The sequence below is a fragment of the Strix uralensis genome, chromosome 12, assembly GCF_047716275.1.
Source record: "Strix uralensis isolate ZFMK-TIS-50842 chromosome 12, bStrUra1, whole genome shotgun sequence".
NCBI classification, from domain to species: domain Eukaryota; kingdom Metazoa; phylum Chordata; class Aves; order Strigiformes; family Strigidae; genus Strix; species Strix uralensis.
Window position 1 is genome coordinate 19424757 of NC_133983.1, and position 13565 is coordinate 19438321.

The 13565-nt window shown below is 40.1% G+C and overlaps 1 long non-coding RNA gene across 1 annotated transcript in view; it reads right to left on the reverse strand.

Moving 5' to 3' along the window:
* Positions 1-13565, reverse strand: part of LOC141948923 (uncharacterized) — a 229316-nt gene that overhangs the window by 177292 nt on the left and 38459 nt on the right. The window contains exon 2 of the long non-coding RNA XR_012630594.1: positions 2922-3036. This is a non-coding gene — a long non-coding RNA (uncharacterized LOC141948923). The remainder of the gene's footprint in view (positions 1-2921; positions 3037-13565) is intronic.

Here is a 13565-nt window from a genome sequence, read left to right on the forward strand (position 1 = left end):
AAATTATTCCCCCACTTCAGCAGTGACACAATTATCTGAGTAATCCCCTCAATTGATGAGATATAGGCAGCCTCCGTGGGAAGGAAACAGTAAAAAGGGTCACACAAACTGACCTGGCTGTGTCCTAGGTCTCCTGGAGTACAGCTCAGAAATGTTGGAAGTAAGAATATCTCCTGTTCAGTTATATTCTTTGCTTTACTGTAGTCAGTGTCAACTGAACTTTACAGTTAACTTACACATATTTTTTCTTTGCTCCATCTCCCCTTTACTTTTAGCAATTGTGGTTGTGTCTTCCTCTATGATTTGTTTAATATCAAAGGGAGGGAAAGAGAGAAAGAGAGATACTCGATCTGATGTGGGAACACTTTCTCCTTTGTATCAAAGAACCATCTGCTAATTTACAAAATACAAACAAAATTACTGGATGTGCAAGAACCCCTGTTGGGAAGCCAGGCACAAACAGTGCCTGTACTGCGTCAAGGAGTGCTGTGTTTATTCTGGAATGCACAGTTCTCTGGGTTTCTTTTATCTTTGGGTATTTTTCCTCCTTCTTCTCATTTTATTGATCTAAGTTCAGCATAGCAAAGAAGCTCTAGCAAAATAATAAATACAGAATATTTATGGAATGCTTTTCCTACTGTAAAAAGCACTTTTCTAGAAGGAAAGAGAAATCATCTGGAGCAGGCTGGTGCAGGGAAGGTTGACAGCCCTGCCTCCTCCAACCTCACTGTTTTGAAGCCCTGGTCTCTGTCGACCCTCTGTTTTCTGAGCAGTTGGGTGACACAAGAGTCAAGTTAGTCCAACAGCTCTTTTCATCCTCTCTCACCGCATCCTCTGCGCACCATGCAGGGCAAGGCATAATGCAATATTCAGGAAATATCTCAACCTTGTCCTTTTTCAGTTGTTCTGAGAGTGAGAAAAAGGAAAAAAGAAAAAAAGAGAAGCAAGAGATACCTCCCATGCTCCTAATCTGCAGCAAGCAGAACGACATGCAGCAGTTACTGTGGTCAGCCAGCTCACTGTGGTCTCACCACAGATTGTGAGAACAAATGTCACCCTCCAGAAGACAGAGAAAAGAAACTATCCAGAGGGAATTTATGTAAAGTGGTTACTTAGCAGCAGTGTTCAGTGTTTAGTACGTTTAGTGTTCAGACCTTTTTCTTAATTTCAGTAGGTACTGAGGTTTTAAAACAGCCAGAAATATTTAAATACCTGTAGACAGACCTGCAAGCCTCTATCCTAAAAACTGGAAGTCTGTATGGCAAAGATAAGGCTGTGGACAAAATACAACTAACACAATACTCAGAAAACAGGCTACTGAATGACCCATTTCTTATAAACTGGACTAAAACTTATTTAAATTGGGAGGTTTGGGGGTCTATGTTTTCATACAAATTTGAAGATCTTACCACACTGACGGACCTGAAAGGTAGAGCAGAGACAGCAGCAAGGATAAACTACACACATTTTTGTCTTCGTCATACCTCAGCTGAGGTGAAAAGAAAAAAAACAAACCCAAAACATTTCAAAGAAGTCAGAATCCCCAAGGGAGTCTGTGTAGACAGTGGAGTCTGGCACATAGGGCCATCCTGACATAGTACAGCTCCACCGTACAGCACAGCTATATTAGTTGAGACACAGCTCCACGTGAAAGCAGCTTCCCCGTTTCTGAACCCAAACTGACTCCCAAAGGACAGGAGGGTGTTTTCTGGACCACGTTTTCCAAGTCTGATGGATCTGGGAGTAGGTTGCAACATGCCAGCTCCCTGTCTCTGTGCCAGTGGCGTGGAGATGTGCTGCATCTCCATGTCCACTCCACGCTCAGGCTCTCTCTGCAGACTGCCAGTAAGGATGTCAGTTATAGTGACAAGCTCTTTAGCTATGGACACGCGCCCATCAGAAGGCAGACTGAAGTCACCGGGCTCGCTGTACAGAGCCTACATGCAGGGTTCTTGTCAGGAACAACTTCCAGGCACCAGCTTCAAGGATATGAAATGGTGACACAGAAGCCCTGACAATAGTGTCAACTCTGATGCACACAATCCTGTATTTTTGAAAAATAAATTTTAATTTAAACTTGTAACTAAAGTCTGATGCATTATAGATACGCAACCGCAAAAATCAAATTAGGAAACAAATCCACTGTGTTATAAAATCCCAAGATGCAAATGGAAACAAATGAACATGAGACTGCCCAGTGTCTCACAAAAGTAGGTCTAAATTTAAGAAACCTTTTAAATATTGCGATAATCTCAGATACGACTAACAAGTCCACGCATGTAGGTATGTGTATGCTTATACACATGTCCTGCTGGTATGAATAAGAATTAAGTATGAGTTGCAGTTTGTCACCTAAGCTGACAGTCCAAGGATTCCTGCACAAATTGCCATAGTTAAACCAAAGACTCGTGTTTCCTGAAAAGTAGATACATGCTGGATTAAGAGTGGACTTTTCAATATGCGACTTATACATAATAAACAACAAAACTCTATTTTCAATGATGTTCGAGATGACTATTCAGTAACCTGAAGCTATACCTATGCTAATATTTGCTATGTATGTGACAGTGTAATTTCTGCATTCCTCTCCTTCCTTTCCACCCACACATGGTTTGACTGAAAAACAGTAGAAGCAAACCTGGATCCAGTGGAAACAGCAGCAGTTCTGCTAATTTACGGGAGACAAGATTTTACCCAGTATATTTAACAAATGGTCCTGAGAGTACAGCAACGTCCAATCCACTGACCTTTCAACCTCCTCTTAGTGGAAGGGATGCCTGAGAGCCATTAGTACTACTGTGCAACATATTAGCTCCTTTTTCTATCTAAATTATCATCTGCACCAAAATGCAGATTGAATGCTCTGACAACAGTAACTCTGACAACAGTGAACAGCAACACACAGGTGCCGTTTGTGTTACCTCCCAGGGCAGGCTGTCATTATTCTCCATGCACACGTGGTAAATCAGCTCACACCCCAGTCTCACGCCATCATGGAAACCTTCATAGGCTTCACAGACTGCCAGCATAGGAATCCTACAAACAAAAAATATTTACATCCAGCTCATTTTCAGAAAGCTACAAATGTTTCAGAAGTGGAGCTAGTTTAGCTTTTCAGAAGGGTTAAATAGTTAATTTCAGATAAAGCCCTGTCGCCAACCTCTTTTTCTGTTTTTACAAGGAAAAACCCCATTTTCAAGAAATGCTTCAGTATTCTAGGGTATTTCTGCAGTGTTTCTACCATTCCAGGACAGTTACCATAAGCTTGATATAAAGCTCATCTGACATAAACAGTCCTTACAAGTGCCATTATCAAAAATGTGAGCTTGGAATGGGAAAACACTGGCTATGATTCCTACAGACCTGAATGGTAAAGCATTAAAGATTAATTAACTTTAACCAACATCACTTCCTGGTTTGTTTTCAGCATTCCTGCAAATAGATTGTGTCATTCATCACTCAGAAGTGTTCACCATTTTCTATTTTATATTATTTCTATAATACAGAGTCTATTCACTCAAATATCCAGGCTATCATGTAACATCTTTCTCCCTGTGAAGGACTACACAGAATATTCGAGGCTGGAGCTGCTTTAAATAGTTTCCATTGCTCTGTGTACACAGCGTATGATTTTTCCCTATCATCCTCCAGCACTTTTCCATTGCAGCCTTCAACCGTCACACAGTGCCTTATGCACCTATCAACTCTCATTTACCATGGGGTGAATTTTAGTTTCACTTATGTTGGCATAATCCCACTAAAGCCAGAAGGATTGCCTGGGTTTATCTGAGATCAGAAGACAGCCTAAAGTTAGGCAGAGCGACATAAGTGTTTGGAAGGAGCAATTATGTTCTGCAGCGAAAGACAAAGGTTTCAGAATTCAGACTGACGTAGGAGTTAATATTCCCCACACATGGATGTACTAACTACTGTCGCTACTTGGCCTTGGGAGAATGGGAGTGTAATTTTTTGCTGAGAATGTAATTTTTTTGCATAGGATCAAGCCAAATTGCTGATCATTTCGAGTTTTTAATAAATAAAATCAACATTGCATCTGATATCATTAACAGTAGGGAGAATGGTCTTCCTGGATAATAGCGATGTATTATGGCAGAATGTCCAGATACTATTGGTGATGATAGATTAAATAGATTAGAAGAGAGGAAAGAAATAAAATTCAACCCAAGCTCTTACTGCAGCAGCAATGAACTAAAATTCTTATTCTCTTCTTGTCCCAAACGACTTGGCATTGCTTGGGCTCTCAAACAACTGTCATATTTCACACCAGAAATGCTGCATTCCAGTTTAAGTTGGTGTTTTAAATTCAGTTTTGTAAAGCATTGTGGGATTTTCCAGACTGAAAGGCATCATATATAAATTTAAAATATTATTATTATTTCAACATTATTTATGGATACCATCTGTTCATAACTCTGTTACTGTCTCTTCTTTTTAATGTTCCTATCACAGACTGCCTTGCTTATTACTTGCTAAATTGGTCAGAATTCAGTTCAAGCTATCTTTGAGTTATATGTTTACCTCAATGAGTGCCTGCCAAGAATGATGTTTATGGCATATCTTGCATTGATTTTAGAATTTCTGAAAGTAATAAAGCACTGAATGAGGTTCATTTCTTCTCACAAATTAGAATCTGTCATATTAATAGAGTAATATAATCCTGTCATCGCTTCCATTTGTTTCCTTCACCAGACTGATAGGAAAGAGAGGTTAACTTCATGTTCATTTAGGCTGTTTGTTTAAAAGGCCTAGAGGAAGCTCTTGGTTTATTTTTAAAATCTTCAGGAATAATCATTCCAAACCTGATTCTGCTACTCCTTTGTGTAAAACAACCTTATTCTGTAAGTTGCTAGGTTGGAACCCATGAGACTCCTCCAGGGCAGGGCACTGCTCATTGCAGCAAGAGGACAGGACCAAGCTCTTCATCACTTGCTGTGACAACGTTGTGAACAGAAGGTGTGCATGGGAAGAGCCTGTTCCCCGTTGTCTTCTCCCCTTACCCTGCAGGGAGTGAGGTGGCAGGGTGGGCTGTTCTCCATGTTTTCCTGGACACAACATCTGGCGTGTGGGCAGGGATCGTGCACATCCCCGCCTCTGCTCTTCCACAACACTCTCCACAGCTGAGCTTGGTGGCGTCAGGATTACAACTCGGCACTGGTTAATGAGATGCAAAGTGCCTGGTATTTCTCTCATTCCTGGGATGGTGACACTTGCATACCATGGCCTCATTATGGTTCTGCCTACAGTCACTATTTAGTCCATATTTTTACTCTTTTAAAACCCATCCAAAGTATAAACCTTTACATCAGCTGTTGTCATGTCAGCTTCCACAAGCTTTATGCAAACAATAATGTACAATTCAGGGGAAAAATCTCCGAATAGGATTAGTGAGGTTTTATTAGAAACTATGCAGCAGATTCACCAGATAAACTATTACCCTCACCAGCAGCTATTGCCACACTACAGCTGCCTGGAATTTTTATTTTCTTGGTTTTAACTTCATAACTCCATTTTCCTTTTCCTTCTTGCTTCCTCTTGGCTGACATATTATATAGCTGCTGAAATGATCCTCTAGCCAGGAATGCTGGATGAGCAGCTGCCTGTGGATTGGTGCCAACACTGCACTGGAAACTGGAAAGCAGCACAGACTGGCTTGCACCCATGTCTCCTTCCAGACACAGATAAAAAATCCAGAGCTCCTCGTTAGAGATTGCTGACCTGTGAACTCAAGATTTTCTCCTACCTGCCCCTGTGGACGTGTCAGCATTTTAGGGGGCTGTACACTAACCATACACGATGCCAAGCTGAGCTTCCTCCTCCTCTTGCTGGGTTTTGAGATTGCCAGACTGAGATCTGTGAGGCATCAATTATAATCCTGAACGCATCTCTCAAAATAAACGTTTTGTGCATTTTTGTAGCAGATCACCCAATAATAGCACATAGCTCAAGCAACTAACGGAGCACAAGTCCGCTTCCAATGTGTCAGATAATAATTGTGCTGTAACACCACAGTGCATACATGAATAAATACAATTCTAAATTCAATGAGATCTTTTCCTTCTGCTGCTCCTCCTGCCGCAAATGAATACACCAGCAATTAATTACTGTGCTCAGCAACTCCCTGCAGCAATTGTGTAATAGATTCATTTTCAGTCCCTTGTCTCGTAACCTTTCAGATAAGTTTCATGGGTCTGGAATGGCAAGCATAAAAATATATGGTTTTGTTCATTTAATGTTTGTAAATGTTACAGCTCTCAGATACCAGCCATAACTTTCTCAAAGTTCTGCTCCACTGCTTATAAATACTGCAGTATATTTGAATATTAGGATTATTTGAGCTCACAACTAAGAGTAAGGGATCTTTCTCAATCAGAGATATTTACATGTTACATTTTATGGTAAAATTTATTTATATTTAAATTACTAATATTTAAGAAATAGTATGATATTAGTTCTTACTAATAGTATGGTATTAGTTCTTACTATCTATCAACCATTTCAGTGGTTAGGACTACACCAGTATATCCTGGCCTCAGTAAACTCACTGGAAGTCCTGTCAGTGACTTCAGTGAAGCCTGGATTTCACTTAAGTCACTATTTGTGTATCCCTAAAAACAATTAAGAATTGAAATGAATATGCTGTCATTGCACCTCTGCTTTTTTAAACAATTATTTTTAGGATGCACCATTAAAAGTTGCTGAGCACTTCAAGCGTTAAGAAAAGGACTTGTGTATCAAGAAAACCATAAAGCTATTTCCTGATCATATTTTACAAGTGTACAAGTCCAGTGAGGTCATGTGCATAGAGCTGACAACACAGCACCGGACAAACATTGAACAGACATGGCCTAAGTGATGAAATGCAATGCAATACTACTAGTGTCTTGATGACAATATTATCTACTGTTGCACAGATGTCTCAGAAAAAGCCAACTTTCTCTTGTTCTCCTGGGCAAATGCAAGTCCAAAATGGGAAAGCACAGGAATTGAGCAAAAATAGGTAGGGGGAACAATAATCTGAAATCCAAGCTTTCTGAACCTGAAATGAGTCCAAAGATCCTTGGGGAAATGACTTTCTAGGCTGAAAGACTGGCAAAGCTGGAAAATAAACCTTCTGAAGCTTATAGACCAGGTTTCAACCCTGAATAGTAGCACCAAGAATAATTAATAAGAAAAAAATAAGTCTAAGCTTTCTGACTGGAAACACAGCATGTCCCTGTGCTTAGAGTAATGGATTGGGACTCAATTCTGTTTCTGCTGCTGCTGGGCTGTACAACCAGTGCTGTCTTCAATGTCATCCTTCCAGCAGTGGCTCTCTCTCCTAGCCACATGTATAGTGCCCAGCAAATAAAGGCTTTGCAAATAAATTTTTAAAAGTGAATAATTCATACCAAAAGTTCTAAGGTGCCCCTTAAGCCAAGACATCATGAGTAGGTGTGACGGTCTGATGAAGCCACAGTTAATGTCTCAACCATAGTAAAGAACTTTGGCAAAGGAAATGGTTTCTATGGAAATGCTGGGACTGTGCAGGTAATGGCAGGGAGGCGCGGCAAGAGGAGGGGGTCCTGCGGAGGTGGGACCACACTTTTCGGAGGCTGAACTCCCCTGTCTTGAAAGAGCCAAGAGAGAGACCGTTTTCATGACGCATGTGCCAAAAGGAAAGATCAAACAATGGTCACACTTGCAGGGAGGGGGGAGCAGCTCCCCAACAACCCCCAAGCCCACCGACTCATTTCCAGAAGAATCTGAAAGCATAAACTGCGCATGATGCCCAATTAGTCTAACGAGTCCAAGTGCCCACCGGGAGGAGGGGCAAGGAATTATAAAAGGACACAAGTCAAAGCCCTGGGTGGCTGTGCCCCACCAGAACTGGGCCCCTTGTCTGGCTGGACCAACGATGGAACCAGGACTGGTGAAATTTTCCTTTTTGTGTTTCTCTCTCTCTCTTCTCCTCTTTCCCCTTTTCTCTCCCATTCTTATTCTGTATGCCTGCATATAAGGCAAGGCTTGTCGGGACATGTTTAAGGCTTAGCGGGGTATGTTATAAGATCCACCACTAGTCGGTGTAAGTTTAATGCCTGATGCAGAGGATGCAAAGATTACTGACAAAGTTTTGTGCCCATTATGTGTTGTGAGCAAATAAAAATTGAGCTATATGAATTGAAAAATCCTTGGTGTTGTTTCACCTTAATCCTGACCCAGGAATCGGCAAATCTGAGTCATCGTCCCGAGAAACTTGGACGTGACAGTAAGGTTATCATGAGTTAAAACTAGTCATAAAGTATTTGTGAGAATCAAATGCTAATGAAAAAGAGAAGTATTAAATGTGTTTCTCTGGTTCTGTCAGCTTTGCTCCTCACATCGCTGCTCAATGAGTGCTCATGCTGCTCTGAATAATTTATTAAAGCTAAACTCAGGACTACAGAGGACATACACTAAACCCTAGTGTCCCTTCTCTAAGGACAAGTCTTTTATTTGGTTATTTCAATCTGTTAGGTATCTAGATAGTGCATCCCGAAAATGGAAGAAAAAATTAATTTCCCTCCTGCTGAATAGTCTTTGGCATAATCTTTTTGAATATAGAAGCTGGCAATGCACTGGGTTTAGATCCAACCATATCTTAAACTGGACTGCACAGTGACTAGAAATGCTTCTGGACCTGGCATTTGCTTTTGTAAGCTGAGGAGTGGCCACAGTCCCTTAATACCACTGTGCAACTTTCTCGTTACACTTGCAATAGCATCTATAGTTGACATTTCATAATTTCACAGTAGGATTTCTCCCACTGTCTTAATCCATGTAGGTGCCTACAGTAACTGAAGCCTGCCTTTGAGGCACACGGTATTTACCAGTCCTGAGTCCACATTTTGCAGGGCTTAACCAGCCACTTGGCATATTCCACCAAGGACAAGAGCCATCACTCACAGACTGGTGACTTGGCGCATCAGGGATGATAAACAATACCACATGCTACTCAGTGACTTCACTAATGGTGTCTGGAGACCATCCAGTGGAAGATGCAGTCCTTTATCTCTGCAGTTATTAATTGATCTTCATTTACAACCTTCACAGAGAGGCCTTATCATCCACTCTCAATGCATGGGGCTCCCATGGGCCAGTGCAGCCACTCCCCAGAGTACTCAGATTAGGTCATGGTCTATCTCCAGTCTTTCTCCAAAAACAGCAGACTACAGTAGACTGGGGCTACACTGCAGATCTGAAAGAGAGATTCAAAACTTGTTTCCAGCTGGCTTCTGTCTAATCACTTCTCCACTTAAAAAAAAACTGGCATGTAACTGCTGCTCTTCTCTTTGTACCCAAATCCTCAAACTTACATTCTTAGTGTAGAGATTTAGTCAATGGAGTCAGGCCGATTAAAAAAAAAAAAAAAAAAGGAAGAAAAAAGTTTTTTGCACATCACATCAAAAAGCAATCTTTCAAAGATGCATGGTTTGTGAAAGATTTTGTCTAGTGTTAGTGCATTACTAACCACTTTTCCATGCTGCCTGGGCTCTGGAAACAATTGAAACCTGAGAAAACACAAGGGATATGTCCTCATTTTCTATTATATTTTCTTATTAGGATGGCAGGTGGGTCAGAGTTGAGACTTCATTTGTGCAGGAAGTCTATGGATCCAACTTTAATCATCTACAAATAACAGTAAGGCAGAATAACAGGAAGGAAATAACCACAGGGTTGATTATCAAGAAATCCCATATTTCTGTTCATCTCCATGTAACCTTAGTTCCTTCATTTCAGTCTCCTTTTCCATATAGATGATCACAGAAACATTGTGGGGATTAATTACTTAATGTCCTTACTTTGCCTTTGAAAATGTAAAGCTCTCTTTTGCCTAACAGTTTAGGTGGATGTCCAAAGGGATTTACAAAAGTACTTAAGCAGGTTAAATGCCTACATCCCACTGACTCTGAAAGACTGTGCATAAACCTCACACTATAAATGGAGTAGGTATAAGGGAGAATGCTGTTGCTCCGTCCCTATACTGGCCAGGACACTGGAACAGTTTTTCAGATTCTCTTCTGACTACACCTCAGTCACAGACAGCCTATTTGCTCCTGGCTGACACACTGATTTGAAGTAGGTACCTATCTGGCTCAATGTCTTCCATGTCTCAAACCAATACCTAAAACCAACAGGAAGCTTAAACCCTTAAGGTGCTACTGTCCAGACAGGGTTTGTTAGCCAAGTGAGACCAACTGCTAAACCAAATGCTGGACGACACCAACAAAACGTACACGTACAATGACATTAAGGTGGTGCAGAGCTGCGATGTGACAGATGCTCTGCTGTAGCTACCGATTGTTTGAATTTGTCTTGGATTACTCTGTATCACCGTGGCATAGCTGGCAGGTACAGACTCCAATAAGCAGAACTCCACCCAAACCAGAGACACTAATAACCTGGCCACAAAGGCTCTGTAACTGTATTAAGCTGCTGTTGTAACCAGTTGCATTTCTTCTGTCTATTAAATGTTAGTCAAGACATTGCTTCTGAGTTGCTTTCACCATCAGTTCAGAGATCTTGTAAAGACAGTTCAGAGATCTTGTAAAGACGGTTCAGAGATGACAACACTAGCCAGGCTTTTCTGACAAATACAGCTGTTCAGCCCAGCAACCCAGTCTAATATGACCAGTCAAAGGTGTGCATGGAGACTGAACAGATCCAGCTATAAGCTACCTCCCCTGAGTACAAATATAGATTCTGTGTAGGTCAAGGTCAGCTGCCCACAAGTATCCACTCTGTTTCTTGGGTAGGTTTTGCAGCCTGCATTGAACTGTCCATAATGTGGCAATTTTGGGCTACCTGCACCCAAGTGAACTGGTTTCAAATGTCTAACATAAGCCTTACCCCTGGATCGAACAGTGGATGCACCCTACCAGCAGTTGGGAGTTAGAAAGCTGGTTTTCTCATCAGAGAGGCATAGTGAAGGATGAAAAAAAAAAAAAAAGGCTTAAATTACACTTTAAAATGAGCTGGAGAAATTGGCTAGTGCAGAATGCAGCAAATGCTTTACTCTCTGGTAGGCAGTGCATCTCACCAGGACCATAAAATGGTAGAACCCAGGGGGTTTGTCCCTTGATGATTACATTTATCCAGGTGAATTTGAATTTTATAAATGTTCAAGCCCAAATTGTCTTAGGAGCTGTCTGTTTAAAAGAACACATTTCTCTTTGCACATTTCGGTCAGCGCTATAATCAAGGGACCCACATATGCTGGATCCTATTCAACTTAATAGATAGAAATTTGGCAGTAGCATGTTCTCCATATGGGGTTTTCAGCTGTAGAAAAGCTTCTGCCTTTGCTATAAAATAGATTGGGATTGTTCCTTTCCAGAGTAGGCTGCCTCTTCATCTAGATGGTTGAGGAGAACTGGATTCAAATGCGAGCTGACTCTTTATGTGGAATTGAGCACTAGTAAAAAAAAAAAAACATGCTGGCTTTCAAAGGGTGTTCGTGATGTTCCCCTGAAATTCTGAGGGAGTTATTACCCATTTTGTCTTGATTGTATTTTTGGTTTAAGTTTTATCAAGAGCACCCAGGGAAATAGATTGGCACGTCTGTCAAATGTAACTTGTAATGAATAAATTTGTCTTTCCAGTCACTGATCTAACTGTGAAGGTGCAGAGAAGTGTTGGAAGGTTCAACAGTCTAATAGAAAAAATAGACCATAGAACATCACACTGAAGTTATTTCACCAAACCAAATTACGCTGGAATAAATATATAAATACATTTGCTCGATATACTGGAGGTATAATGGCTTCATTGCAGAGGCACATCTTTCTTTCCCATCAAAACAAAGAAGTTTAGCCTGAAATAATTAATTTGTGCAGGCAAGCCTAACATTTCCATAGTTGCCAAAGGGAAAGCAAAGAACAATTGTAAGGACGGGAAAAAAACCTCACAATGAGATCGCTGGGAATAATTCCAATAGCATGAAATTAATGTAAATCACAAATAGCTCCTGTGAAGCTAATGTAAGAATCTGTGAGAAACCAGAATCAAGTCCAAAAACCTAAATAGGAATCACCAAGAAAAAAAAAAAAAAAGCATGACCACAACAGAGAGATTTAATAATATATTACATTAATATTAACACTGAATGATCACTAAAAGAATAAATACTTCCCTAATAATATTCCAGTCCTATGATAGTAGTTTCTTGCAGGAATGGTGTAAGTCTTAATGATTATCTTGTCTCAGCAAATCTTATGGAAGCTACACAATCCAAATGGATCCCATTATAGCTTTCAGAAGATGCATCTTTCCTAGCTGGGTAATAGTTACCTAATATAATGGATGGCAACAGGAATTTTATCAGGTAAAGCAGACATATGGGAACCTACCTAGAATCTTTAACGCTCCTGCTCCATCACTCTAAACATTTGCAAGTCTCTTCCTTAAATGGTTGTTTTGTGGCAGCTCCTCAAGGAAGAATAGCTAGGAGCCCAGCATGGCTTGCACAATGCAAGCAATTACAATTCTTTCACTGCTGCTTTTATATAATTGATATAATTAATGTTTTTAGGTTCAAAATTAATAAAACCCACATAGAACTCATCGTGTTCTTCAAGAATATGTTAAAATTATATTTGTGCTCACTAAAAGAATGGAAAATATTACCCTTAACTAGTTTATTTCAGACACTGGTTCATTCTTTGAAGGTGTTTGTGTCTTTGCAGCAGAGGTTGGGATGAATTAGAATATATAGTGTATTCTGAGATGGTGTCTGTGTTTTCTCAATACTGCCCTGCTATGGTGAGGCATTGGCTTTTGTTGTCTAAATGGGCTCAGATATGTCATTCTTATTACCAAGGCTTATTTAATTCATTTACTAGGTCATTGCTTGGGATAATATATGCAAATTGTACATATTAAGAGTGATATGAATTACATCAAGCATTGCCATTTATGTGGAAAATTCATCAAATGTTAATGTAAAATCTATAAATAGAAAGAATAAAATAATAATAAAACATGAACGTGCAGCAAGCATAAAAAATGAAGATCCTTAACTGCCCATTTATTAAGCAAATAAGGACACCATATCCTTAGCCAGTGAGCAAAAAGGCAACAGAAAATGACTGTGTGTTACAGTGACACTGATAACCATTTAAATCAGGTCCCCAGTATTCTGACAGAGTATGTGCTTGTGAATGGGGAAAATGAAAATTCATGTCATAAAGGAATTCCAACAACTGTGCTGGTTAGAAAGTGGTAGGAGAGATTTAAAAAATAAACCCACGGATTTAGTCCTTATGACAAAGCTAATCACAGATTGCTTGGGCACTACACGAAACAGTTGGAAAAAACTATAAACCCAAGAATAGTGTTTTATATCATTTTGAGTCTGTATTTCATAATTCCGTGATTCAAATGTTCTTGCTTGCAGGTAGAGCCTGGGATGTTACTGGCTAGTCATAAAGTGTTCTGCATCGGTAACAATTCATTTTTCTCATATTGTAAGAAAAAAGAGTCACTTATCATTTCAGTATCTGATGAAGAAACATCCATAGAATTTCATA